The sequence below is a fragment of the Desmodus rotundus genome, chromosome 1, assembly GCF_022682495.2.
Source record: "Desmodus rotundus isolate HL8 chromosome 1, HLdesRot8A.1, whole genome shotgun sequence".
NCBI lineage: Eukaryota > Metazoa > Chordata > Mammalia > Chiroptera > Phyllostomidae > Desmodus > Desmodus rotundus.
The window spans coordinates 134,933,077-134,960,278 of NC_071387.1; the positions used below are offsets into that span (position 1 = coordinate 134,933,077).

The window sequence follows — 27,202 nt, forward strand, 5'->3', positions numbered from 1 at the left end:
CAGAAACAGAATCATAGATACAGAGAATATTTTGATGGTTGCCAGATGGGAGGTGGGTCCGGGGATGGATGAAAAAGGTGAAGACATTTAGAAGTACAAATTGGTACTTACAGAATAATCCTGCAGATGTAAAATACAGCATTGGATATAGAGCAGCCAAAGAACACATATGCAGAACACATGGACATGGACAATGTTTGGGGATTGCCTGAGGAATGGGGGTGCTGGGTGGAGGGAAACAAAAAGGGAAAATTTGGGACAGCTGTAATAACATAAACAAGATAATATAATTTTAAAAATAAATAAATAAGTGGACCTAAAAAATAAGAAAAAGGAAGCACTGCCTACCATATACTTATCAATTATAAATAAATGGATTGTTTTCTGATAAAGAAATAAAAGCAATCCCATTTACAATGTCATCAAGAATAGTAAAGTCCTTTGAGATAAATTTAACCAAGGGTGTGGATGATTTCTACTTTGAAAGCTTTAAGTCTTGATGAAAGAAAATGAAAAGATATCCCAGGTTGATGGATCAGAATAATTAAATGTGTTAAAATGTCCATATTAGCCAAAGCTCTCTAAATCAATGTCACTTTTTCACAGAAATACAAAAAAATCTAAAAACTCACACGCAACTACAAAAGGTGCTGGAGTCTAAGCAACCCTGAGACAGAACAAAGCTGGAGGCATCCCACTTCTTGATTTCAACCATAGTAATGAAAATAGTATGGTACTGGCATAAAAATAGACATATAAACCATTGAAACACAATAAAGAGCCTAGAGATAAATCCTCACATATGAAGTCAACTAATACTGCACAAGGGAGCCAAGCATACTCAATGGAAAAAGGATAGTCTCTTCAATAAATGTTGGGGCAACTGGAAAATCACATGTAGAAGTACAAAAGTGGACCTTACCTTACACTGCTCATGAAAATTAACTCAAAATAGATTAAAGACTTAAACATAAAACATGAAACCATAAAATATTTAGAAGAAAACATAGGAAATAAAACTCTTTAACCTTGGTCTTGACTATGCTTTTTTGGATATGATGCCCAAAGCACAAGTAACAAAAGCTAGAATATACAAGCGGGACTACATCAAAGTGAACAGCTTCCACACCCCCCAAAAAACAACCAACAAAATGAAAATTCCATCTGTGGAAAGGGAGAAAATATTTGCAAGCCACATATCTAATAAGGAGTTAGTATCCCAAATATACAATATAAAATATGCAAAAAATAAAAATAAAAAAAATGATGTAATAAAAAATGGTCAGCAGACCTGAACAGACATTTTCCAAAGAGGACATACAAATGGCAAATAGTTACATGAAAGGATGTTCAACGTCGCTAGACATCAGGGAAATGCAAATCAAAATCACAATGAGATAAAGCCTTACACTTGTTAGAAGGGCTATCATAAAAAAGACAAAAGGTAAGTGTTGGCAAGAATGTAGAGAAAAGGGAACACTTACACACAGTTGGTTATACTGTAAATTGGTACAGCCACTATGGGAAGCAGTATGAAGCTTTCTCCCAAAAATTAATAATAGAATACCATGTGACCCAGCTATCCCACTTCTGGGTATATACCCACAGCAAATGAAATCAGGATCTTGAAAATATACCTTCTCTCTCATATTCATTACAGCATTATTCAATTATTCACAATAGCCAATATATGAAAGCAATCTATGTGCCCATGAATGTATGCGTGAATAAAGAAGATGTAAGATACACATGCACACAGAGGAATATTATCCAACCATAAGAAAGGGAAATCCTGTCATTTGTAATACACTGAGTGAGATAAGTCAGACAGAGAAACACAAGCGGTGTAGGATCTCATTTATACGTAGAATCTAAACAAGCCAAAGCCAAAGAAACAGAGAAGGTGGGTGGCCAGGAGCTGGGAGTTAGGAGAAACGGGGGGAAATGTAGGTCAGAGCATGAATTTTCAGCTGAAAGCTGAATGAATTCTGGAGATCCAACCTACAGCATGCTGACTACAGTTAACAATATTATATACTTGAAATCTGCTGAAAGAGTAAATGTTAAATGTTCTCACCACAGAGCAGGTAATTATGTGAGGTGATGCAGGTGTTAACTAAACCCAAGGTCGCAATCCTTTTCAATAGATACATGTAACAAATCATCATATTGCACATCTTAAACTTCCCCAATGTTCTATGTTAATTATAGCTCAAAAAAGCTGAGAAATAAAGAAATGGAAACAATACCTTCAGGTTGTTTATTAAGTTAATTCATATTATTACTATTTTAATAAATTCTTAATGTTGCTAATATAATCACTCTTGCTCCAGTACTAATATTTTCTACCTATTATGTTAATAGTTAAATTTAAGAGTCTATGATCATTAAATTTCTCTATAATATTTTGGTATAAAAAGTGGTCAAATGTTCTGAAAAATAACAGATAATTGCTCAGGCTGTAACTTCCTTAGACATTAATTGCATAAAGAGTAGTGTTTTAATTAATGTGTGGATGGCTTTCTCACTTCACGGGAAGTGTTCTAGGAAAGACCTGATAGGTGCAGGGCCTACTTTCTGACATTTCTAAAAACATATTCCCTAGAAAATATGCATTTATTTGCCAAGTAGTATCCTTCTAGTGCTTCATGGTAGCATTTTAAAGACCAATACACCCAAAGTGAGACAACCTGACTAAAAATTCTGACATGACTAGACCAACTCTTGACCATATGTATAAAAGTTCCTTCTTCTCTTAAATGAGGAAAATAAAATACTGTGAAATCATTAAAAGCAATTTGTAAACTATACATTATGATGATATCCAATGTGTTTTTTTAAAAATAAGAATGAATTACCCAATTTAAACCTAAAAATTAATTTATATTTTAACCAAAACATTTTTTAAAACATAGCAATATGGATTCAACAAACTGGCTTATAAAACTTTAGCACCATTGCCAGTTTAACCATTTGTGAATCTTAGGGAAAATAACTTTAAAAATTCAATGAAATATTACTAATTCAATAAAAAATGATTGGATATTATTTGAACAAACATTAAAACATCATTATAAATTATTCCAGGTTATTAAAATGTTTTATGTCATTTGTTTCACATATACTTTAATTTCTGTCTTAGGTTTTACAAATTAATATTTATTTATTTATTATTTATTTATTTTAAAATTATTATTATTCAATTACAGTTGTATGCCTTTTCTCCCCATCCCTCCACCCCACCCCAGCTGAATCCACCTCCCTCCCCCACTTCCACCCTCCCCCTTGATTTTGTCCATGTGTCCTTTATAGTAGTTCCTGTAATCCCCTCTCCCCACTGTCCCCTTCCCACTCCCCCCTGACTATTAGATTGTTCTTAACTTCAATGTCTCTGGTTATATATTGTTTGCTTTTTTCTTCTGTTGATTATGTTACAGTTAAAGGTGAGATCATATGGTATTTGTCCCTCACCGTCTGGCTTATTTCACTTAGCATAATGCTCTCCAGTTCCATCCATGCTGTTGCAAAGGGTTTAAGCTCCTTCTTTCTCTCTGCTGCATAGAATTCCATTGTGTAAATGTACCATAGATCTCTGAACCATTCATTTGCTGATGGGCACTTAGGTTGCTTCCAGCACTTGGCTATTGTAAATTGTGCTGCTATGAACATTGGGGTGCATAGGTTCTTTTGGATTGGTGTTTTAGGATTCTTAGGGTATAACCCCAGCAGTGGAATTGCCGGGGCAAAAGGCAGTTCCATTTTTAGTTTTCTGAGGAAATTCCATACTGTTTTCCACAGTGGCCTCACCAGTCTGCATTCCCACCAACAGTGCACTAGGGTTCCCTTTTCTCCACATCCTCTCCAACATTTGTTTGTGGATTTCTTTATGTTGGCCACTCTGACCAGTGTGAGATGGTACCTCACTGTGGTTTTAATTTGCATCTCTCTGATGGCTAGTGCTGCTGAGCATCCTTTCATATGACTCTGGGCCCTCTGTATGTCTTCCTTGGAGAAGTATCTGTTCAAGTCCTTTGCCCATTTTTAATTGGGTTGTTTGTCTTCCTGGAGTGCAGTCCTGTGAGTTCTTTATATATTTTGGAGATCAGGCCCTTGTCTGAGGTATCCTTGGCAAATATGTTTTCCCATACTGTTGGTTCTCTTTGTATTTTAATCCTGTTTTCTTTAGCCCTGCAGAAGCTTTTTATTTTGATGAGGTCCCATTTGTTTATTCTTTCCTTTATGTCCCTTGCTTTAGGGGGCGTGTCTGTGAGGATGTTGCTGTGTGGAATGTCTGAGGTTTTCCTGGCAATGTTTTCCTCTAGGACTTTTATGGTGTTATGACTTATATTTAATATTTAAATCACTTTAAAATCTAGTAGTCTAGAGAATTTTTAGGTTTTGAAATTAAAAAATGTTTATAATGTCTTCTCTTCTAAAAATTGTGTCACACCTGATATTGCAAGTTTTTTATAACACACTTTTTTCATGTCTGACTTGATTGAGATGGACTTTTCTTCCAGATCAGGAAGGATGATACAGCACCGGACTGTGGGTTGGATGGCAGAAAAAGAAATTTGAAAGAATTAATGAGTTGGCATGATGGTTTTTAAACCATGTCGTAAAATTCCAGTTCAGTCAAATAGGAACAATAAAAAAGAATTTAAACAAAAATCATTAAATAATGGAAGAAATTTTTTAAATTTAAGTAATTAATTATGACCAAACATAATTTGTATTTAAATTCTGTTAAAAGTAGGTTTTGTTTAACCCCTGCTCTACAGAGCTTATACAAAATAAAGTAGCAAGCATTCAAATCTTTCTTTTTATTAATATATTAATACCATATGCCCCATGTAATTCTCCAAAATGTGTTGATGTCATTAAATACACTGATATACACACCCACAGATACACAGTATAAATTCAGGAAAAAAATTAGAGGAGATAAAAATACATTTTAATATAGACTAATATCACAGCCTAAACCAAAAAATGAATACAAACTTTTTTGAAGAAAGGTATAGGAAGAATTTAAAATGTGAATGCTAAATAGTCTTTAATATCATTTTTATGTAACATGCAGAGACATATGATGAACTAAGAGGCTAAAGAAATGAACTAAGAGGCTGAGATAGCAAGTTTGTTTTTAAAAACTTTCTAGACAGAACTTAGAATGTAAAGGGAACTGTTTCTGCCCTGCCCAGGTATCAATTATTCCATTTGGTTTTTTGATGTAAGTACCCCATTTGCCACGTATAATGTGCACCTCTTTTGCACAAATTTTTAAGTGAAAAATAAGGATGCGCATTATACATGGGTAGTACTAATTCCATATCTATATAAATGTTCTTAATTCTTTTTAAAATTTCTCGTACCTTGTATCTGTTCTTGTGTTTTTTCACTATATGTTATATAAAATGACTTGTAGTATAATATGTTAAAAAATAAATGCTAAAATTCCTTTATAATACAAAAATAAGTCTAAATGTAAATAAATGATTGAATTAAAAATTAAAATAAAAGATTTTTTCCTGAAAATTTGGTGCAAAAATGTGGGTGCACATTATACACATATATACACAGGAGCACATTAATGGTTCAAGCTTACTGTTGATGATGAAAAATGGAAAGACATATATTCTATTTTTCTAACTAAAGGAAAATGTATATGCTTTGGATCTCTAAATTTTGAAAATTAAGGCACTTGATTTAATTTTTTCCAGAGGCATTTCTATGGAAGGTAATGGTCCAACTCTGATAAAGAATTTTTTAATAAACTGACTGAAATAGAACTTAATTAAGAGGATAGATTTTTGTGTACCAACAATAATACACCAAACAGAGGCAGACATAAGGGAGTTGAATGCCTACAAGGCAAAATTCTCTTCAAAAATCATCTTTGCATCTAAATATTTAAAGCAGCACTAAATTTAGTCACCTCCCCTTTCCCCACCTCCACCCAAAATAACCAGTGATTCAGTGGTTAGCACATGGAAGAGATTATTTTATCCTGAAAAAATATTATGACCAGGTTGCTTTTATTAACTTCCTTGATTACCAAGTCATTGCTTTGCAGCTAAAGAAGGTACAGTTTAGGCTAGAACTACATGAAGGAGGCCTCATCAAGAAGAGGTAACTGAAAAATTATTCTCAGATAATTGAATCAATTGGCTTTCCAAATTGGTTTATTTAGCATCATTGGTTTGGATATTTGAGAACATGTGCCAAAAACTGATGTTGGTTTTAACATAATTAATATTAAACTGTTCCTTCTGGATACTTTTGAAAAACTATCATTGCTTTGTGAACTATTTCTGGCTGCCAATCATAAAATTATGTCATAGAAAAGGATAGTTATTTCCTATTGGTTATGGCAGGAGGACATGCTTCAAATTCATTAAAAATGTGACATTAAGTTACTTAAATGCACATTGAAAAATTAAGTAAAAAGTAGAGGGTCCTACACAGTTTTTTTTTTTTTTATTATTATACCACTTGGGCATGAAATTTGATCAGAATTTCATGAAATAATTTTTGTACAATCTGATTCTGACACTGGGGTTTTAATTCAGAGCACTGACATCATGGGTTAAGTTTTGTAAAAAATGGAAAATGAAAATAAAAGAAAGGAAGAAAGAAAAACAGGTATGGAAGATTAATAAATGAAAGCTCGTTGAGGGCAGCTTTTGGTGGATGTTTTGGTTCACTCCTTCAGCCCCAGTACATACAATATAGCACGCACTCAAAGCTGAATGTTCATTTTTAATTATCATGTCCTTTTCACATCCAAAGTGGTTTGAGGCATATGATACATCCATTAATTAGTCTATAAAGCTTTTGTTTTGTAAATTTTTTTATGCCACTAAGTATGTGCACAGCAATGCACTTGAATGTACATAGGATTTTATGAATCAATATAGGTAATAGGAATCAGTTCCAGTGCTATTCCTAAAACAGAAACCACTCGTTTCCATTTTAATGATTTGAACCACAATTCATTCACTTTTAATTATATATTCATTTCTAACTCAAATCACCAAGTACACCAGCGTCTGACATTATAATGCTGGCATTAAATGATATAGATTATTTTGGATTTGGGAAAAGAAAGAGTATTTTTTTCTTTCTCTGGATAAAGGAAGTAATTGGACTCAGATATTAATATTTAGAGATACCTAAAAATTTCCTTTAATAGCCATTCAGCTGGCTCCCAATAAACTGAGATATTTCAATAATGGGGTTGCATTAAATTTATAAATTAAGATAGGGAAAACAGACTTCTTGATCAAATAACATCACCAGTAATGACATACTGACAACGTGTCCCTCCTGATACGATACCTTGAGAAGGACATACATCTCACCTAAATCTAACCGTGAGAAAATATCAGACAAACCCAAATGGAAAGACATTCTACAAAATAATTAGTCAGTACCATTCAAAAACTATCAAGATCATAAAAGACAAAGAATGATTCAGGCTGTCTCAGATTGAGGAACACTGAAATATAATTAATAACAATATGGAAACTGGTTGGCCCCTGGGTCAGAAAAGAAATTACTTGGATAGTTTGTGAAATTTGAATAAAACCTAATGTTAGTAGTGTCTATCAATATTAATTTCTTGATTTCAATAATTGTACCATGCTTATACAGGATGTTAACATTTGAGGAAGCTGAATGCAGACTATATGAATACTTAATATGTGTTTTTTAAAGCTTTGTTAATAAGTCTAAATTTATATCAAATTAGAAATATATTCACTTTTTTATCCTGGTTTTCCCATCACTTCTTTTTTAGATTAAGCTATAAACTTTCCATTCATATTATCATTTAATTAATAATAACATAGAGTGAAGTGTTGAGTCAGAAGTGAAAAGTGTTATACACAAGGTCTGTCTGGAAAAAGTCTGACCATTGTTAATACAATGAGAAAAGTTTGCACAACATGGTTGTAACCTGGCAGCCAAGGAGAGTGGACTGGAATGCACGTACATGAACACTGATGACTTCATTGTACTTGTCAGTAGGGGCAGTGGATGCCATTGAGTGAGCACGTGTACTGTGTGGCTGTCACATTCAAAATGACTGAGCAAGTAGAACAATGAATCTGCATCAAATTTTGCATCTAACTTAGACATTCCTCCATGGAAACTATTGGGATGATTCAGAAGCCTGCAGATATGGGCAACTAATAGATTGGTGCTTCAACTCAACAACGTGCCTGCTCATGCATCACATCTTGGGCAGAGATTTTTGGGGAAACATCAAATCGCCTAGGTGATTAAGCCCCCTATGGCCCAGATTTGGTGCCCTGTGACTTCTGGCTTTTCCCAAAACTAAAATCACCTTTGAAAGGGAAAAGATTTCAGATGGTCAAAGAGATTCATTGTATCTTCAATAAATGTCTCTATTTTTCGTATTACATGGCTGGATACCTTCTGGACTGACTTTGTATATGGTAATGTCAAAATTGTACTTTAGAAAATGCTGCATAATAGTTTCTGCCATTTTAGATTTAAATTAAATGCAATTATACTTTCCTAAAAAAAACCCAGCAACTATTTTGATTCTAGTCTCTGCCAATCCTGAGATATTAAATGACTTTCATCTTGGCAATCAAAGTAGATGCAAATCTTATCCAGAGGAAATGCTTGTATAGTAAATCTGCAGCTGGGTCAACCCAAAATCTGCCTTGCAATGGCATGTAATTTTTTTATTGTTATTACTTTTTTAAAATAAGCATATTGTCATTAAATATATCAGTAGATAATGTCATTTTAACTTTTTCTCTTGGTGAGCCAGCTTAACTAGCACATGCTCATGGAAATAATTTACATTACATGTTTTCCAAGTTAAGCTTCTTATGCATTTAAAGCATTTGAGGTACTTTGTTTTTTAAGGCCATGAACCATGTAGCAACATTTATTTCCAGTAAAAAAAAGTCAAAATTCCTTGTTATTAAAACAGATTCTAAGCTTTATTCTTAATTTTTCTTCATAGATACTATAGCAAAACCTATAAACCTATTCATAAGTCTTTAGAAATTTTTAAAAATATTTTAAGCGCAATGAAAAATTTCCTTCTCTGAACTCAATATAGCATACTAAGTAATGTGCATAACAAAAGCCAACTATCCTTCCATATACATAGTCAAACGATTTTTTTCCTTGGTCTTATATTTTATGATATTAAATATTTCCAAAAACTACAAATATTTTATTGTTTTTAATGTGTTAATATCCTCAAGTCAATTGGTATAAAAGGATAGTTCACATATGGAGAAAATGAATTTTAGTATGAAAGAAAATAATAGTAAACATGTTCTTTGTGTCATGAACTATATATTAGAGAATTTCACTGATTTCCAAGGATCTAAGAAATGTTAGATATATTTACAGTAGAAACTTGGTATTTAAAAAGTTAATATTTGCATTTTCAACCATTTGAGTTAAAAGTGAATGCCATGTCATAAATTATAATTTTACGAAAGAGCACAGCACAACTTGAGTCTTAGGCAACTGTAAGCCATTGGGAAGGAAGAAGTTACTGAGCCAAAATGAACCTAAGTTGGCTGAGATCAAGTCTTAACTGTTATTAACCTATTCAAACTTCTATTGTTTAAAAATAAGCTCCAGAGAAATCCAAGTGTTATGTTTTACAAAGACAAGAAAATATGAAAAAAATCCAAAATAATTTTCTTTTTCAGACTTTTAAAATTTTGAACAAAATACAGCAATGACTTATCTTTAATAGATCAGTGGTCCTTCATTTTTATTTATGGGAGAATTATGCAGTGAGGTGACATTTCAATTGGAAAATTGCAATGGTTGAAAAGCACTTGCACCAATCCAGTAATAATTCATGACCTTAATCTAATTCATTTGTTTTCACTCCTGTTCTTTCCTTGTGTTGGAGTATTTTCTTTCTTAAAATATAAATTTCTTAGTAAACATATACTTAGATGATTCTTTAGGTGCGCTTTATCAAGTCTAGGGCCAGCTACAAAAATGGCAAAATAAATGTTATTTTTTTAAGGAGAGTTATCTAATTAAAATATTTATAATATACATTTTAGAAATGCCATGTGAGTAATCCCAAAATACATACAAATTGAAAATAGATATATATCTGTCTAGCTGTCCATTCTATGGAAATAGAAATATCCTTGAGTTATAGAAATTATTGTGGCGTATAGGCACCTCAAAAACAGCATTAATCTCTGGCTGGTGTGATTCAGTGGATTGAGCACCAGCCTGCAAACCAAAGGGTCGTTGGTTTGATTCCCAGTCAGGGCACATGCCCGGGTTGCAGCTGGGTCCCCAGTGTGGGGTGCATGAGAGGCAACCACGCATTGATGTTTCTTTCCCTCTCTTTCTCCCTTCCTTCCCCCCTACTTAAAAATAAATAAATAACATCTTTAAAAAATATTTTGAAAATAAACCACATTAAACAAACTTTGCCCTGTATTTCTTTTCTCTAAAGCATATTGTCTAAAACTTTTTATGATGGGTTTGGTTTTCTGACTTGTTGGGAAACAAACCATGTATAGCAAGAACTAAACCAGAAAACTTCACTAAGTCTAGAGGGGAATTTTTATGTTCTAAGTATTAGGTTATTATTTTAGCCCTGTTTCTCCACCCCCAGTCTGTTCTCTGTTCTCCCAAACACATATACACTCTGAGTAAAGCTACTATATTACGTGTAGTCATCACCATCACTACATGGACTACCACTATAGATACTGAAGATAACCACAGTCAGCCTGGATTGTTTTTTTTTTTTTTTTAGGTTTTATTTATTTGCTTAGAGAGACAGGAAAGGAAGGAGAAAGAGAGGGAGGGAAACATCAATGTGGGATTGCCTCTCCTGTGCCCCCTACTGGGGGCCTGGCCTGCAACCCAGGCATGTACCCTGACTAGGAATTGAACTGGTGACCCTTTGGTTCACAGCCCACACTCAATCCACTGAGCTACACCAGCAAGAGCAGTCAGCCTGGTTTTAATCATGTGGTAAGAGATGCAATGTAAGGGGCAATGAACATTGACATTCTAGTCAGTTACAAAATCTTGGCCATAATTACACTAATAGGGTTGTTTCAATTGTTTTGACCTCCAGAAAGTTAAATTGTTCATATTTCACATGTTTATGTAACAATCTATACAGCTGTAAAAATCTTCTTGGATAAATAGCCTTTTCAGAAAAAAATTTATGTCTGTTATATCTCTTCTGCTGTCCCTTTTGGCAGTTCAGTCTTAGGATACCAAATAATCGAGAAAGGGGAAACCTTTTGCCTATGCTGATGATTTTTTGTTCCCTAAGATTTTACTTCTTATAATATTCAAATGATTTAACACCATAATTTTACTGATATATAGTGTCTATATGTTTCACAAAAACACCACAGACTTTAAGTTAATAACCCACCAAAATACTGATGTCAAAGAGTAAAATCCTTATATGTCTATCTTGTAACATTCCATAGTGCGAGCTCTTAGAGCTAGTGTCTCTCATACCTGTCTCTGGGAGTTCCCAGTGAAAATGGTTACTTCTGTATCGGTAGATCTTGAAATGTGATTTTAGGACTATTGTTAATACACAAAAGTTACCTCAGGTGATCGACAGGCTGGTCTCTTGGAGTACTCAGTTTTATTATACAGCAATGTCTAAATGTCTTACTCTGTGATGAATTAACAACTGTAACATTTAATTAAAAACAAGTAACACCTCACACCATTTTATTGAAATAGCAGTAATCTCATTAATGCAAATGTTTACCTGAGTTTTGCTCTCAGTGTGAGTGAGATATTTGGTATGTGATATATTTTCTTCCTTTTGAAGTGACCTTTGTCATGAAAAAATGTTCGATAATTTTGGTTCAAATGGTGACAAATTACTGTGTGTGTCTGTTCATGTTTTTTTTTTTACTGAATGCCCATTTTGTTTTTAAAAATAAATGTTGAATTCTATTAAATATACTTTTGACATCGATCAAAACACTAAATGACTTTTCTGCTTTGGCCTCTTACATAATAACTTTCGTTATAGTTGCATTATTATTAAATTTTTGGACTGAACCACGCGGGAAAGTATTGTATGAAGCTTTGGGCCAGAAATTAGCATTTGACTTTACTTCTAGCCACATCATTTCATAGCCTCTGCTTTTCATTTCCCTCTGTCTGTAAATGGGAGATGATAATACTACTGAACTCATGGTTTACAAAAATTAAATGAATTAATGTATGTAGGGCACTAAGGACAGTCTCTGAAAACAAAAAGCATATATTCAAGAAATGTGAACAGTTATTAGCACAATGGAGTTTGGATGCTCTCTGTCAGAGTTAGGAATTCGTGTTACACTGATTATGTGTAATATCTTAGGAAACGTGGCTGTCCATTTGTAAAACCTTCCAACATCTTTTAAACAACTTTTCAATTTCTTCCTTTGTTACCGGTTTAGCTGAGTTTTCCTATCTCTTTTAATAGTTAATTTTGGTAATGAACATTTTACTTTAAAATACCCCTTCCAGCTAAATTTCCAAATAAAGAATTCTCTATTTTCAATTACTTTTTAATCTATTATTTTCCCTTTGTAATGGCAAACTTTGTGTATTTATGAATCTTCTTTTTCTGTTGTTGTTTAGTTCAGCCAGTGATTCATCTATTTAACTGTTCCCCCAACACACACAAAAAAGCAGCATTTTACAAACCAATTCAATGAGAGTTTCTATTTGTTTGTATGTAACTCATTAATTCCTGCTATGTCTTTATTAAATAATTCCTTCCCGTCCATTCCTTTATTGCCTTTATTTATTTCCAGTTCCTGATCTGTCTTGTTTTACCAGCTTGAGTACAAAATGAGGTCACTTTGTATTTAATATTCAAACTAAATTGCACAGAGGCCTCATCCTGCCTGTCTCAAGAGTGGCATTGGAACTCCTCCTGGAGATTCAATTCTGTGACAGTGTTCTCTGTCTCGAGTTTCAGTCCTGTTTATTACTATTTTCAGAGGGACAAAATCTGGAAACTCTGTTCAGGAACATACTGTAGAAGCCTGTGCCCTTCCACTGTATCACCATTGTTCCCTCAGGCAGACTCGATGGGCAGACCCTGTCCTCTGATGTGACTAAGGCCTGCACCACCTTCACTGGCCTGCGGAAGTTTATCTGGAGGGCTGAGGGGAGGTGTGTGAGCAAGGAAAGAAGAAATCTGTCTTCTCCAGTATTTTATTCAAGTGTGACTTGATATTTTATTCAAGTATTTAAAGAAACTCATTTCTCTCTCCTAATACACACATGTATACATATATGCATATAAATACCTGAACACATGCCCAGTGGTCACTAGCCTACCAAAACCCTTGTGAAATTAGAAAAAGATGGAGAACCAAGATGGCGGCGTAGGTAGACACACTGCGCCTCCTCGCACAACCAGAACTGACAGAAAATCGAACAGCAAGGGGGACCAACACCAAGGAAATAGAAAATAAACATTCGTCCAGACTGGTAGGAGGGGCGGAGATGGGCACCGGGGTGGAGAGGACTCGCGTGGCTGTGGCGGGACTGAGACTGGCGGAGTGTGGGACAAATGGCGCAGGCAGTCCGAGCATTAGCAGACCCTGCGGCCCCACATTTGCAGAGATAAACCCAGAGGGCCGGACTCAGAGTGGCAGAGAGTGGGGCAGGCAGAGCAGCGAAGCAGACCACGCAACCCAGGGCTCCAGCTCAGGGAAATAAAGCCTCAAACCTCTGACTGAAAGCGCCCCTGGGGGTTGGGGCGGCAGCAGGAGAGACTCCCAGCTTCACAGGAGAGGTTGTTGGAGAGACCCACAGGGGCCTAGAGTGTGCACAGGCCCACTTACTCGGGAACCAGCACCTGAGTGGCCCAGTTTGATTGTGGGTATTGGAGTGAAAGATTGAAATCCGGAGGAGAGTGAGGCGGGCGCCATTGCTCCCTCTCGGCCCCTCCCCCACGTACAGCGTCACAGCACAGCGACCAGCGTTACCCCGCCCTGGTGAACACCTAAGGCTCCGCCCCTTAAAGTAACAGACACGCCAAGACAGACAGACAAACGAAAAAAAAATGGCCCAAAAGACAGAACACTTCAAAGCTCCAGAAAAAATACAACTAAGCGACGAAGAGATAGCCAACCTATCAGATGCACAGTTCAAAGCACTGGTTATCAATATGCTCACAGACTTGGTTGAATCTGTTCGAAAAACAGATGAAAAAATGAAGCCTATGCTAAGAGAAACAAAGGAAAATGTACAGGGAACCAATAGTGATGAGAAGGAAACTGGGACTCAAATCAATGGTATGGACCAGAAGGAAGAAACAAACATCCAACCAGAAAAGAATGAAGAAACAAGAACTTGGAAAAATGAGGAGAGGCTTAGGAACCTCCCGGACGCCTTGAAACGTTCCAACATCCGGATTATAGGGGTGCCAGAAGGAGAAGAGGAAGAACAAAAAATTGAAAACTTCTTTGAACAAATAATGAAGGAGAACTTCCCCAGTCTGGCAAAGGAAATAGACTTCCAGGAAGTCCAGGAAGCTCAGAGAGTCCCAAAGAAGCTGGACCCAAGGAGGAATACACCAAAGCACATCATAATTACATTACCTAAGATTAAATGCAAGGACCTACATCCAAGATTACTGTATCCAGCAAAGCTATCACTTAGAATGGAAGGGAAGATAAAGTGCTTCTCAGATAAGGTCAAGTTAAAGGAGTTCATCATCACCAAGCCCTTATTATATGAAATGTTAAAGGGAGTTACCTAAGAAAAAGAAGATCAAAAATAGGAACAGTAAAAATGACAGCAAACACAGTTATTAACGGCCACACATAAAACAAAAACGAGAGCAAACTAGGCAAACAACTAGAACATGAGAGTTGTCAATAGGGGAGTGGGAGGGGGAGAGAGGGGGGAAAGTACAGAGAATAAGTAGCATAAATGACAGGTAGAAAATAGACGGGGGGAGGGTAAGAATAGTATAGGAAATGTAGAAGCCAAAGAACTTATAAGTACGATCCATGGACATGAACTATGGGGGGGGAATGTGGGAGGGAGGGCGTGGGCAGGATGGAGTGGAGTGAAGGGGGAGAGGTGGGAAAACTGTAATAGCATTATCAATAAATATATTTTTAAAAAATGAAAAAAAAAAAAAAAAAAAAGAAAAAGATGCCCCATTTGGGCAAGAGGACAAGCTGGATTTCAGTGTCCACTTACCACATGCCCTAATGCCATGAAAAGTCTGCAAAACCACTTACATTGTCCCTGAACATAAACACAGGCACATATAAGCAGCTATTTCAGAAGTTCACTCATGGTGTTCAGTGTCGCTAGGCTGGAAGTAGTGTGGTACCAACCTCCTACTGTTGTACAGAAACATCCTTACCTGGGACTGGAGGAAAGACTTGTTTTTCTCCATGTCCTCAGGATCACATTTCCCACCTGGCTAAGTGATAAGATTTACTGAACTTGGAAGCTGGTTTCTCACACCCCTGCCGCTGCTGTCTCTCCCACCTGCAGCACAGATGGGTAATCACTTATTCCAACCTCAGGCTGTCTCCGCCAGTGGCACATTATACATGACTCCTCTCCCAAAAGCCCAGCATAACCCCACTCCTGGTGTTCCTGTCCTGTTCCTAATTCTGAGCAAAGCAATTCCCTCCTTGCTCTCAAGGCTCATCCAGGTTCTTCAGGTTCTTCCCTCAGACTGACCAATAGAATATTCATAATCTTGGCCCCATAGTCATCTGCAAAATAAACAGTCAGATAGCAATTTATCTTCCATAATCATATATATATACACAAACATATACGTGTATATGTATATATATATTTCTAAGTTGTCTGAGGACTTTTTTTATTCTTGGAACAAATATTTTATGAGTACTTACTGTGTATCAAACAATATCTTAGGACTAAACAAAACAATAAAATGTCCCTTCCCACAGTACAATCTAGGCATCATAGACAATGAACAAAAATCTGTGTTGTAAATAACTATCTCATTGACAATCATATAACATTATAATAAAATTATATTTTGTTACATATAGCTGTAGGTGATAGATAGATAATAGATGTAGATAAAGATATAGTCCATGATGGGGTAAAAGGGGGGAAGTGTGATATCTAAGCCAAAATAGAATAATGAGAGGGACCAAACCATGTAAATAACTGGAATAGTGCATCCAGGCAGAGCGAAACAGCCTTTGAGAGCCCCGAAGGAGCTTTCGGACAGGTTAGGCATGAGGTCACAGTGTGCCAGATTACGTCAATCCTGGCATTCCGTTGTGTTTTTAACCCGTGTGAGATGAAAGCCGTTAGAAGGTTTGTGTTGAACAGTGACATGATCTAAGTCTTACGAGGATCACCCCAACTCCTGTAGTGAGAACTGGCTGCAGGCTAAATGTTACACATCAGTGCAAGTGATGGAAAGCCTGCTGCGTGCACTCGTCAAGCAATGACAGTGCCTATGCGGTGTAGGTGTGGAGAAGTTGTTGGATTCGGAATGTGTTTTTAAGGTAGAGCCAACAAGATTGGCTCATGGATTAGATGTGGGCCTTTTTTTCCTGAGCTCTAAAATTGTACATCCAACTGACTGATGTGTTTCTCTTCCATTCCATCTTTCGTTTATTCTTTGAGCGTTGTTGACTCACTGCCATGTGTCAAACACTGTCACACCATAGGGAAAACAAATAAGGCATTGTTTCTTTCTGAAGAACACAGTTTCTTGGGTCAGAGAGCCACAGGAACAAAAAAACATTCAAAGCATATGAATTATAACAACACAGAGAAATAGTGACTGACTGTATCTGGGAGGGTCAGTTCCATTGTCCCAGAAAATGGAGAAGTGAAACTGCTTTTGAAGAATGAGTGACACCTGAAGAATTGGAAGAAGGCTGTTCTCTGACCCATGTAGTAGAGAAGATGGAGGCTCATGTAGATGGGTTCAGAACAGGTATGGCAGGTAAAATTAGTAGAATTTGGTAAATGAATTAAGTATTTAGAAAGAAGATCAGGGTGGGATTTAAAAAACTCTAAATTTTCTAGTTTTAGTAACTGGATGATTATGACTGTTTTAATCAGGATGGAAAACAAGTTTGGACAAAAATAACAGTATTGGTTTTGGCAATGCCATGGGTCAGTTACTTATAGTAGTTCAAATGGAAGTATCCAGAGGCAAAAGTAAAAACAGGTTGGTGCACAGGAAAAAAGACACTACAGAATAAGCATTTACATGGTAGTTAAAGCCAAAGTGATGCATAGTATTTACTAGAATTTGTGCCAATACATTTCCAAAAAAAGTTATTCTGAAATACATAAATTCATTAACTACACAACTCTTTTCCTATATGCAGGCCCCAGACTACAGAATTATCATTGATATCTCATACACTCTGTCTTTGAGTATTCAATTGTGCTGAACTCCTTTGGTTTTTTACTTATAGGATAGTTCTATTGTATCTCTTTTTTCCATGCACCATGCTCTTTCTCATTACATCTGCCAAATCCTGCCCAAACTCTACCACACAATTTTTCAAACACCACTTCCCCAAGCCATTTTAGAACTTCACACCCAAGTGCATCCAAGTCACCAGATTCTCCTTGACTGGCTTGTTTTGTCATCTGTAAAATAGCCACAGTAGTTAATAACCTCATAGGATTATTGTCAGGATTAAATGAAATAATACATTAAAATGCTTAAAATCATGTTCATTGCATAGTGAATGCTCAATATGGCCTAGCAATTATTGTTTTGGAGATAGCATAGAGTAAGTGGGTAGCATGTGGGCTTTGGAAACCTTGGATTTGTCTGAAGACAAATCAATTAAGTTTGAATCCAAATTCAACCACTTAACAGCCTGATGATATGTATCAAGTTATTTTTATCTATAGCTTCAGTTTTTTCATCTGTAAATTGTTAAAGCTGTAGAGATGCATAAAATCTACCAGAACACTACACCAGTACTTTTTAGTAGCTTACTTTAACTTTTAATCCCAAATATCTTAAAAATTATTATAGAGGGAAACATTCTATTTATCTTCTGTGTCACCTTAATAATCTTTGACAATTCCTTGCATGAGTTATCTACCTAATAAATATTTATCATCTTGAATAAAGAAAATGATTATGTAAAAATTCCATAAATCTAATATGTAAAAGAAAATTTTGGTTTGCAACAATAGAGGAAAATTAGTCTTCACCATGAATTATACAAAGTAAAGAACTGAAGAAGTTTCTTGGTTCAAATTTCACTTTTTTTTTAAGCTCCTTTTAGTTTTAAGTTAACTAGAGTGAAAGGAAAAACCTAAATTGGATTTATTACATGGAACTAAGAATCTGTACAGTATTTGCCTAATTTCGGGCAATTTGAGGGCAATGAAGAGATAATTGAGTAACTAAAATGGTAAAATAAGGGAAACTCAAATCCAAGTTGTTTCTACATGATTTAGTTTCACTTACCATATCCTCTATTTTCACTAAACTTTTAAATGATAATATAACTCTAATATGGATGAAAATCAAATTACAGAGATAGACATTTAAAGGCCAATATAGAGAAAGAAAAAAGAACCATCTGGAGAGAAATTATCCGCTAGGAAATAGCAAATTAGCAAGTGACAAAATGGGAAGAATTATGCTGAGAACTTCAAGTTATTCAATGATCAAGAAAGTTTTTATAAGAACTTGTTATGCCAGCATTTTTAAAATGCTTACTCTGTTCTTCCAATGTATATGTAGTCTTTAGGAAAAATACTGCTAAGTTTTTTTGTATTTGACAAATAATCTATGACCATGGTAAAAAATTAAATACCTCAAATGTTAAATTTAGTATCCCTCTCATACCAGTGTTTCCCCAGAGCCCATAACTACTTCAAAACTCATACAGTCATGTATAACCTTTGAAAATTGGGAACAGTCTGTATATACCATGCTGCCCACTTGTTTTTAAAAATGTATACCTGTATCATTCTATATAATGCATCTAGATCCACTACATTCTTTGTATTGGTTGGAAAACATTCAACACAGTTCCTTATATCATATGGAGTTATCACAATTTACTTACCTACAAAGGGTCCGTACAGATGGGTGATCGAGTTGTTACTGTGTTTTGTCTTAATAAATAATATTAAAGTGAATATTCTTGTACTTATCTGGCCTTACTTTTATAAATATAAATTACTAGAGTATAATCTTATGTGGAATTTCTGTTTCAAAGACTATGTTTAATTTGGCAGCTATTAGTTATGGCTAAGAAATGGAATTTTAACAATTTAAAATTCTACTATGTGTTCATGAGTGAACCTGTCTGAATGGTGTACACTCACCAACGTGTACTCTGACTCTGCATTATCAGACATTTGATAATATAATTCATTCCCTGCTTTGTCCGTTGGTCCTTGAATTAGCTATTATTTTTATTATATGCAAGTTTTAGGGTATTTTCCTTAATGAATGTTGAGTATTGTATATTCTATGAACATATTTTTATAAGAATTTTTAATAACCTGATTTTCTTCTAGTACTTTTATAATTTTATTTTTAACTTTAATTCATTGATTCAGGTGCATTTTATTTTTTAATAAGGTGTGAGCTCAATTTTTTCTGTTCCCCCCAAAGAACTAATTAATCATTTCAATACCAATACCATATATTTCTTGTTTTCACTAAATAGATTATCTTGTCCTCACTGATTTGATATGAATATTTCAAATATATTTGTGTACCTGTATATGTATGCTACAGTGGTGAACACAGAACTATTCCTTCCCTAATGGAGTTTAAGTTTTAATGGGAGATATTTAAAAAAGTAAACAGATGATAAATAAAATATTGTATTATGCAATTCACAATAATAACTAACATTATTGAGCATTTACTATGTACTTGACTCTATTTCAGGGTTGACTTTCTACTGCCCATGGCCAAATCCAGTCACATCCTGCTTTCACAGAGCCGGTAAGCAAAGACTAAAATTATATTTTTGTAAGACTGTTAAAAAAGGAAGAAAAGAAAAGAAAGAACAAATAACGTGAAAGACAGATCATATATGACTTGAAAATCCTAAAATATTAATTATCTGTTTTTTTACATAAAAGTTAAATGACCCCTGTTTTAAACCTTTTATATGTTTTTACTTATTTACTCTTCACATGTAACCTTTGGGGGAGTTAATGTTGTTAAATAATATTTAATTCCTACTATTATTTCAGGTGAAAAAACTAAAACACAAATGTGTTTTATAATTAGAACAAATAAACAGGACACTAAATTATTCAATGTGGGTGGAATATGAGGAGGATTTCTTATGAGAAAAAGAAAAATCCGAATGGAAAAAAGAAGAAGAAGAATGCCAGGCAGAGAGAGGAAGTGTATTTAAAGAATTTGTGGTAATTTTAAGTTTGGTGTATTTAAGGAACCTGAAGATAATAAGTATGGGTGACATGTCACTGGGTAAGCTCAGGAAAAGTGGAAAGTTTGGAGACATAGTAAAGGCCAGATCATGTAACAATTTGTAGCTCATGGTAAGAAATTTAAGTTTTATTAAATGAATGTGTGGGAAGCTGTTGAAATTCAAGAACAGTGGGTAGAAAGTGATCTAATTTGTGTTAAGATAACTTTTGTGGATGTATGAAAAATGGAGTACAGGAATACCACTTTTGATAATGCTGCAATTATACTGGCAAAATATTATGATAGATCTAAAGGAGTAGCATGAAATCAGCAAAAGTATAGAGAAATGAAAGGATTTGTTGTAGAATTACATTGTCGGGATGGAGGAAAGAGAATAATGTTAGGTTTCTGTCCTGAGTAATTAACTGAATGGATGGTGATATTCTTTGCTGGTATGGGTAACACACAAAAGAAAGAGTTTTCTGAAGAAACGATTTTAAAACAATTTTGTTTTGAATGTAAAGGTTGAGATCACCTATAAGTCTAAGTAAAAGAAGAGCAGAGCCTAGGCCCAGTCTCTGAGAGGCTCAAGCATGTAGTATTTGGATGGACTACGGGAACCAGGAAAGGAGATAAGAAACAGCAGGTAGAAGAATAGAAGGAAAGCCAGGAATAAAGGGAAACCAACACCGGAGAATGTTGCAAGGAGGGCAAAAATACTTGTTGTTGTTGGGTTGGACCAAGAGGACACAGGGCCAGAACACTCTCTGAGTCCTAGCCTAAAGAGCAGAGCTTCACTGACCAAGTCCTGCCATCCGGGTGTCTTATTTTACTGAGTCCTTTGTTCTGAGAAAGAGGGATACCAGGATGTAAATGGGGAGTCACATAGACTGCCGGCAGTGTCTGTCTCTAGAAATTAGGTTTATAACTAATTCAACTTCATGAACTGAGTAACAAAAACAAATAAATTAAAAAATAAATAAATCAAAAACCCTCATGTAGAAATTTCCCCTCATAACAGGATTCTGTGAAGGATTCTGGAATATGGCACCTTATTACCCCCTCTCCCCGTCCAATATTAGCTTCAGTATACCTGTCTTTTCTGAGTTACACACTTCTTGGATATATAGGTCTCTCAATGCCCATGAGGCCAGGGTCTTTGTTAGGGTCTCAGGAGAGAGAACTAATGTGAACATTACTCTGACATAAGCCAAAGAATCCCAAAGAAAGTTTCAGATCATTGTCAAATTCTGGGAAGAGCCTGGACTTCACAGAACTCTGGATACCAGGAGAATACTGCCAGGTTCCTATGAGTATACCAGTTCTTCTCCACTCCTAAAAGACCAAGAAGAAGCCAAAAATACAGTCATCCAAGCCTCTGCAGCTAGGAGATTACTGCAAACTTTTCCCTGTGTGCCTCGTCAAGGGACTGGAGACCTACCACTTCTGTCTCTGTCTGTCTCTGTCTGTCTCTCTGTCTCTCTCTCTGTTTCTATCTCTCTCTCTCTCTCACACACACACACACGTACCAAATTGAAAAGTGCTGTTGATGAGATGTCTGATGCCACTCTTATACTTATTCTTGAGCAGTTAACCTTTTTACTCCCAGAAATATTACAAAATTTTCTCTGTGTATCTATGGTTCTGTTATTACATTAGATAAAGCTAATATTAGCTTGTCAATTTGAAGACATATTTTAGCCTAGCAAATGTGTGCTACTAGATTTTAAATGATCTTCACCTTTATATTGTTATTATTCCCTTCCTTTCAACTTCATACTAGATAAAATCTGATGTTTCTAGATTCATTCTCCATGTGATTACTTTTTAGTTCTTGTTTTCTTTTTTGTTTATCTTCCATCTCAGTAGTTATTATTGTGTAACAAACACCCCAATCTCAATAACTTAAAATAATAATTATTTATTATTGCTCCCAAGTCTGTGCTTCTTGTATTGGCTAGCTTCACACATATTCTGTGGTCATCTGCGCCTGCTTCACGGACTGAGGCAGACAATGTGCGCGCTGAGTCTCTAGCAACTTTTCATATGTCAGATGGCACAGTAGCTACTAAAAATGAGTAGGATGCTAAAAAGGACTTAAGGGCCAAATTGAAGATGCTTCTAATGGCCAAGATGAGACAATGTGAACATTAATAAGGGTAATAACTTCAATGCATCAAAACACATTTAATATGTTTAAATCCATGAGTACATTGTGATACTCTCCCCCAAATACCTAATCAGCTACTTTTGAATGATGTTAGGGAATAACTTTTTGAAAATTGGGAAATAAAAGTACAAAATCAAGCATTTATTAGGTGTATCTATACAGACTATATCTCTAGGAGACAAAATAGTAACTAAAGTGGCATATCTCTTCAGACATCATTCCAACAAATAAATCAAGAAGAAATGGTCAAACTGGATATCACTGTTTGCAAGTCTTAATGAATTAATGATTTAAGTGATGAGCCTTAGTAGTTGCTAACATTGCCAAAAAGACAGACAAACCAGACTATTCGATAGTCTTGTCAAAAAAGTAAGGCTCTAAGTCTAACTCAATTTACAAAAAATACAGAGAAATATTTAAAACTACACCATGTGAACACTATGAACAAAGTCCAGAGGATGAGAAACACTATTAGACAAGTCCTCCAGTTTCTTCAACAAATATAAATTACAGGAGAAAAAAAAGGAGAGAGAGGGTAAACCAAATTATGATTAATATGGATGTACACTTGATAAAATTATTTAAAAAACAACAGAGAGTTTACCGTAAAGTTAGCACAGTAGCTACTCCTGGAGGGAGGAAGGGGATTGTGTTTGGACAGGAGCATATGGAAGGCATCTATGCAAACCACAAAAATCTACCTGCAAGGGCAAGGGAGGTGGTTAAAGGGTGGTCAAATTACAGTAATTGATTGAGCAACATATGTGTTTAGGTGCTTTCTTTTTATGTATTTGTATTAAATTTAACAAGGAAAGTTTTTCTTAGAAATGCATCCACTAAGCCTCCTGCTTCTGAGTTGTAATGGAATGAATAGCCTGTATCAGACAACACTTCTTATGAAGAGCAACCTAAAAAAGGCAAATAAAGAAAAGAGAAAAGAAAAAGAAAAACCTGTTCAAAAGCATCAGAGAGACCAAGGCAGCAGGATTTAAGGCCTGACAAACCCTGTAGAGAGGAAAATATCATTACATTTAGCACAAATGTATAGACAGTGCTTAAGCTAGAAAACAAATGATATATACATAGATAAGAAGAAAACCCATAACTATTGGAAATGAAAGAATGAACTTTTATTTCATTTTATTGTTGTTCAAGTACATTTGTCTGCATTCTCCCACACCACCCCCCACCCCAGCCATCACCACCTCCCTCCCCTGCTTCCAACAGCTCCTTGGTTAATGTACCATAGTTTTTTGATCCATTCATTTACTGATGAATGGATCAAAAAACTATGGTACATTTACACAATGGAATACTACATAGCAGAGAGAAAGAAGGAGCTCCTACCCTTTGCGACAGCATGGATGGAACTGGAGAGCATTATGCTAAGTGAAAGAAGCCAGACGGTAAAAGACAAATACCATAAGAACTTTTAAACATTGTTAGTTAAAAGAGAAATCACCACATGGATATTCAAAAATATTTTAACTTAATTAAATATCAAAGCTGTGGGATGCAACTGAAGAAGTGCAAGGAGTTCAATAGCCGTAAATACTTGTCTTAGAAATAAAGAAAGCCTATAGGTCCATGCAGCCCGGAGTAAAACCCTGACAGTCTGAGCACTAGACCTGTCTGCCAGGGAACTCTTCTCCCAAAGGGTCGACAGTCTGGCAGGTGATGTAGGAGTTCTGCAGGGAAGTCTCTGTGGAGCCTTAATCTTTTCCATGATACAAAACAAAAGTGTAATGATACATTTGAATTAATAGGGAGAATTTTTCTAGTTATATTAAGTATTTAAGAGCTGCTTTGGGAAACGGGTACAAAAAATATTTCCCAATCCTTTCCCATAATTTTCACACACAAGATATGAGCCAATTGGAATCTTAAAACTTTCATAGTCACCTATCTTTATTCCATAGTAATAATTTTTATTACATAATAATTTATTATTATTTTTGAGATAATAACTTCTTTTTCCGTGCAAAAATTTTAATTACTTAACTGCAAGTAATCATTATCTTTAAAAATCTTTCTCTAAAAGAGTCTTATAAACCACATTTCATGAGCACTTCTGTTTCTTTGCAGTATTCTGTATTAGAGCTGGGAGCAATTGTACAGGCAATCATAAAAAATGACATTATTTATGTTCTTAAATATGTATTTAATCTGAACTGAGCAGACTGGAATGAACATTTTCTTTTCCTGAATGAGATCTGTCATCAATTAAACCTAATAATCAGAGCATTAATCTCACAATAGTATTTGTCATTATGCCATTATCAAGTCTACTTAATACCCTTTAGCAGAAATAATTCAATCTTTATTACTCTTTAATGAGCTCTGAATAGTAATTCTAGTTTGAATTTGGAATGATCACTGGGGTACAAAAGACTATGAGAAAGAAGAGACACAATGGACGAGGAGGGGCTTCTCAGAAGCTAAAACTATTTAAAAAATACCTTGATATTTACAAAGTTGAATGATACAAATTGAAAGCTTTAAATCTAAGATCCCGGGAAGCAGACAAATGCTGCACTGCTGGACAAAGTCAGACAGGAAGATCAGCTCCCCTGAGTCCTCATGGCACTCTCGTTGAACTTTTAGAAGGTAACACAATTTCTAATTTCAGGATTAACAGGAAGAAAATAAAATTTATTCTTACTTAATTATGATAATGATAATTCAATTTTTCTGGCATCTGGATGTAAAATTTAAAATTATTGGGATGGTTTTAATTAAAACCAAAAATAATGTTTAACATGACTAATGGCAATTCTCTTATGATAGGCTGGCTTATAAAATAAAATCCAACTACTAAATTTGTTAAAGAAGTACATTTACCTAAAGTTAAAAGAAATATAAAAAATAAATTACTGTGTAAATATGTAATAAAATTAGGTGAGCATATTAATATCAAATAAAATGGTATTCAAAACAGAGGGTAAAAATGAAGACATAAACAATACATTTAAAATGTAATCTTTCCAAGAATAACCTGTAGATTTAATGTAATTCTAATTAGAAACCAAATATTGATATATTCTCTTTACTGCTATTAATATTTTAAAATTAATATGGAAAGCTGAATGAGCAAAAATTACCAAAAATATTTGCAGGAAAAGAAAAGAACCATAAAGGATGACTTGCCATACAAGAAAATTGAAACCTATTATAAAGTTATCACAATAAAATGTAAATGCAGTGTTGGTAAATAGGTCAATGAAATAGAAGCAGAGTCCAGAAATAGATCTATTAGAAATGGGAAAACATAATATATTATGGAACCACCATCTTAATTTAGAGGGAAAATGTCCTTTTTTAACAAATAATACTGGAAAAATTAGCTGCTCATCTAAAATAAATAAAAACTTGCATACTTGTATCATACAATATCTAAATAATTTCTACATAGATTAAGTATAAAATAATAATAAAAATGTTAAAAAATTTTAAGAAAATATTTCTAAATTTTTGGATGAAAAAGTCCTTTAGCAAGATACTAAATCCAAGAGAAAAGACTGATAGATTTGATGACTGAAATATTTGCAAAGTCCAGAGAATATGTAGAAAAATAATTTTTGCAAAATATATGATTAATTTTCTAAATACCAATGAAATATAAAAAAGTCATTTAATAGAAAAATATGTAAGAGGAAATGCAAATAACTAAAAATCTTAAGAAAACATGCTTAACCTCTTTAGTAGTCAATAAAATGCAAGTAAAATAAGATACCTCTTTATTTGTTACAATTCAAAAGAACCCATGCACCCCTATGTTCATAGCAGCATTATTTACAATAGTCAAGTGCTAGAAACAGCCTAAGTGCCCATCAGTAAATGAGTGGATCAAAAAACTGTGGCACATTTACAGTATGAATACTATGCAGCAGAAAGAAAGAAGGAGCTCCTACCCTTCATGACAGCATGGATGGAACTGGAGAGCATTAGCTAAGTGAAATAAGCCAGGTGGTGAAAGACAAATACCATATGATCTCACCTATAAGTGCAACCTAATGAACAAAATAAACAAAGGAGCAAAATAGAACCAGAGGTGTGAAAATGAGAAACAGACTGACAGGGACCAGAGGGGCGGGAAGAGGGGGATACGGAAGGAAAAAAGGGGAAGGACCTAGTTAAAGAACAAGTATAAATGACCCATGGACATGGACAACAGGGTAGGGATTGACTGTGGGGGGCGGGGACAGGGGAGAGCAATGACAGGAAAATTAGGACAACTGTAATAGAACAACAATAAAAAATGTATATTTACACAACAAACTAGAAAATACTGGGATAATTTAATAAATTGAGCATGTACATAAAAAGGGTATTTAAACACTTTTAAAATATTGAACATTTCTAAATACAACATCCAATATTGCTGAGCTTGTAAAGAAATATTGGCTCACTGATGGAACTGAAACCTTCACAAACAACAAGAAATAACCTAGGAATTATTCAAAATTAAAAAGTAAAAAAATGTAACTAACTTTGGAACATGATAACTTCCGAGCTAAATCTCTTTGCCGTAAAGAACATTATTGTGACCTCTGGGAAAACTTTCAAGATTAGATAGTAGTATGAATCGGTGTTAATTTCTTGATACTTAGAGTTGTATT

The 27,202-nt window shown here is 34.8% G+C and overlaps 1 protein-coding gene across 1 annotated transcript in view; it reads left to right on the plus strand.

The window, feature by feature from the left end:
• The window catches only part of LOC112307160 (uncharacterized), a 748,094-nt gene that overhangs the window by 626,833 nt on the left and 94,059 nt on the right, over positions 1-27,202 (plus strand). Inside the window, exon 10 of the mRNA XM_071219332.1 lies at positions 19,922-19,978. The gene's annotated coding sequence lies outside the window, so the exon portion shown is untranslated. The remainder of the gene's footprint in view (positions 1-19,921; positions 19,979-27,202) is intronic.